Genomic DNA, 3,745 nt, shown 5'->3' with positions numbered 1-3,745 from the left:
TAAGTAACTAAGTCAGGTGACTACCATAATGATATGAACTTTACAAAGTATAAGAAATGGATTCAAGATAAACTCCTTCCGAACATTCCAGCCAATAGTGTGTTAATTATAGATAGGTAATGCCCCATATCATAACGTTCAAGTGGAAAAATGTCCTACTCTGGCCTCTAAGAAAGATGTAATGAAGAACTGGTTGGGACAACGCAATATTTCATTTTCAGAACAAATGTTAAAAGCGGAATTATATAGTTTAATAAAAATATATAAACCTAAGTATAAAACCTATCAAATAGATAAGCTTATGGTCGATGCAGGTCATTCAGTCTTAAGACTACCGCCCTACCACCCGGATTTAAATCCAATTAAGTTGGTATGGGCTGCTTTAAAACAATATACTACTGATAAAAATATAGATTTTAAATTTGCAAATGTCGATCAGTATTGTGACGAAATTTTTTCTGAATATTCCTAAGAGAAGTAGAAAAAATGCTGAGATCATGCGATTTCTTTTGAGCGTTATTTTATGCAACAAGAACCAGCTCTGGACCTAGTCGTGGATGAGCTACTTATAAATTTGCAAAAAGATGATAGCGATAGTGATTCGGATTTTTTGGAAATCAGTAGTGCCGAGTCAGAAGACGAAATTTAGCCGTCAATTTAATTTTAATATTTCAATAATTTTTGAGATAAATTAAAACGGTAATTATTGTAAATAGTGTTCTTTATTAATTTAAGTAATTAAGCTAAGAATAAACAATTTTTTTATTGTTTTTTTCTTTATTTGCCGTTTTTAAGTTAAGATAATATTTATAATTTAAAGCCGTTTGCAAAATTTCATAAGTAGGTATCATCTTTTATTTCCATTTTAATTTTATTCCAAATTTTTACTCTTTTTAATAGGTATACAGGCCTACAAGTAATACTTCCTGAAATATAATATGTATGTGCCCATCAACATCAATGGGACATAGCAATATTACACATATTAACATTTTTTTACGTTTATTAGGCGATCGTATTATAAAATTTAGTTATTAAAAAAGTGTATATTTTCTTAAATAGTTTAAGATAATCTATACTATTTATAAGTGGGTATAGATACTCTAACATGATATAATAGTAGGTATTAACTATCTACCTATTAGAATAAATTAAAACTAATAATTTTATTATTAGTAATAATTTACGAGCGTATAATATTTAAGTTTAGACCCAAAGCGAAGTTTTTTTATGCATCCTCGTTCCTCCGAATGCGTTCTCGCTTTGGGCTCTACGCAGATTTTTTTTTACCAAGTATCATCGTATTTTTGACGAGTAGTAGTACCTGATTTTTTAATGCAAAAATATAATTTTATCACAATCCCTTATCAAACCTTTGAAGTGGCAATATAATAATAATAATTGCGTGTGCATTTTCTATTTATCAAAATTAATTTATAAAAAATGAAAACAATTTTTAAAAAGAAAATATATAAATAAAAGTGATTTCAAAATTAACAATAAAATAAAATTAAATTACATTAGGGGAAAAAAAGAGAAAAAAAAACAGAAAGAAGAAGAAACAGTACTATGTCTCTCATACTAACCAAGTGACATTATTATCTGATATCCAGTCGTGGATTTTACGCTTAATTTTGTTATAGGGTGTATTTTTGAGTTCTACAGGAAGTTGAAAATAGGTTTTTGGTGAGGTATTAGGTTTTTAACCAGTTTGTCACCTTTGGGATAGTTAAATTTTTATTTTAGGCTTGTCTAGTGTTCTGATCTAGTGAGATGTGAAATGCAACTAGTGTGTACACAGTAATTCGTACACAGAAGCTTACATTCTTCCAAGACTTTCCTTAATCATTATTGCGCTATCATCTGCAAAACACACCATGCCGACATTAGGTAGCAACTTTGCACTTTTATACCTTTCTTCTGTATCACTTTTCACGTGGGTACTGCTGTCCGACTTTTGAAAATTGGTTTATCCAATTATTATGTTTCAATAATGTAAAATACGTAGTCACATATATTACTAGAATCAACTTTTTTTGACTAAATATTTAAAAATTAATATTAAAAATACAAAAATCGAAAATTTCTAGATTTTTTAAACCACTTGTTTCTTCAGAAAATTTATAAAAAATTAAAAAAAATCCGAATAAACACTCACATCATATATGAGAATTTTTTTTTTCCATTTTCCATATAGTTGAAGACAGTCCAGAAAAAAACTCAAATTTTAAGTTTAGGACATATTATCTACTTTGAAAATACAAATATATGATTTTATTAGGTTTGAGAAAATAAAAATAAAGAAACTATAAAATAACGATAATTAAATAGGCTCAAAATAAAGGTTATTAATATTACACTCATTAAAAATTTGGTCAATTGCAATGTGACAAAAATAAATAAAATTATGGTATAAATCAGCTAATTTAAACATAGAGATAAAATGTTTTTCACAATCGAATAATAATCCGTAGCTAATTATACTGATTATTTAATAAGAACCATAATTTCCTAGCATAAACTATAGACAATTAAAAATTATTTTTTAGATGTCTAATTAATGGTTATGAAAACTAATTCGGTCAACTTTATGGAGTATTTAATTTGTAGACAAGTCAGAGCCATATTGCTCAGAATTAGATAAATAATTAAAACAGTTATAATATCTAGGATATTCCATTTAAGAAATCAAAGTTTCTGCTACTTTTTGAAATAAGAGCAACAATATAACGCTGGTAGCCAAATTAAAAAAAAATTATGCCTTTCTGCCATCGGTCACCCTTTTTTTTAGTTTAAAATTCAGGCTGTCCATATTTATTATTTCAGAGTATCATACCGGGTGCTAAAAATTTACCCATATAATGTACTTCAATCAGGAATTCTCAAAAGTTTTGATTTTCTACCTTTTTTCTGACCTCTACTATACATCAATTTTAATCGTCTAGATACCCCAAGGCCAGTGGTAGCCAAAGAAAGGAAGTTCCCCATAAATCTCATAAGAAGTAATGGACAATCAAAACAACTTTACATGTTTTACCTTCTAGAGTCGCTCGTTGGTTGACGAGTAAATACCGAGCCAACCGTAACACACCGAACGAAACAATACATTGCTCTTTAAAGAAAATGGCCTTTGAATTACCTTTTTTGGTGACGCTGATAAGGTGAGTTGTTAAAAATGGGTTGCCGGTATTAAAAATTATTATATCTGCAAACCTTTACGTGCAAACACGACTAAACAACCTATTTTTTTTAACTAAGAGATTTGCCAAAATTTATCTCTAGTTTAAGCGGTGTATGACCGCGCCTAAAAGAGCTGTCACTTCTAGGGCTGATTTACAGGGCTCTTTATTAGCGGCTCCGTTCCGGTGCTGCTACTCCACCCTATCTCCTGGGATGGAGCGAAGGCATAACGAAAATTAAAAAGGCAACATCAAAAACAGGACCGGATTTAGTCAAAGTGGTTATTTTAATATAGGGATTAGATGGATATGTTATTTGGTAAAAATTCAGTTATATTAAAAGTTAATTTTTTTTATTTTTTGTATATATTTGTTTTATATAAATGATAAGTTATGAGCAGTCAGAGTTTTAATTTTTATCCCTCTAACCCTTTTGGTTACTGATATATAGTTTTGCTTTAAATATAACATTAATATTTTTTGTATTATGCTCCAAATATTTTTAATAAAAAAACCCTAAAAATACGTGTTCAATTAATTTATCAAAACAATTTGTTTCTGAATTT

The 3,745-nt window shown here is 28.7% G+C and overlaps 1 long non-coding RNA gene across 1 annotated transcript; it reads left to right on the top strand.

The window, feature by feature from the left end:
- The first annotated feature begins 3,045 nt into the window (after positions 1-3,045).
- On the top strand, positions 3,046-3,526 carry LOC126735982 (uncharacterized). Its single transcript, XR_007660576.1, has 2 exons — positions 3,046-3,161; positions 3,327-3,526. It is a non-coding gene; the product is annotated as an uncharacterized LOC126735982 (long non-coding RNA).
- Positions 3,527-3,745: the final 219 nt, after the last annotated feature.

The sequence above is a fragment of the Anthonomus grandis genome, chromosome 5 (genome assembly GCF_022605725.1).
Source record: "Anthonomus grandis grandis chromosome 5, icAntGran1.3, whole genome shotgun sequence".
In the NCBI taxonomy this organism is placed as follows: Eukaryota; Metazoa; Arthropoda; class Insecta; order Coleoptera; family Curculionidae; genus Anthonomus; species Anthonomus grandis.
Note: the sequence above shows the minus strand (reverse complement) of the source record. Positions and strands in the feature narration are given on the sequence as shown.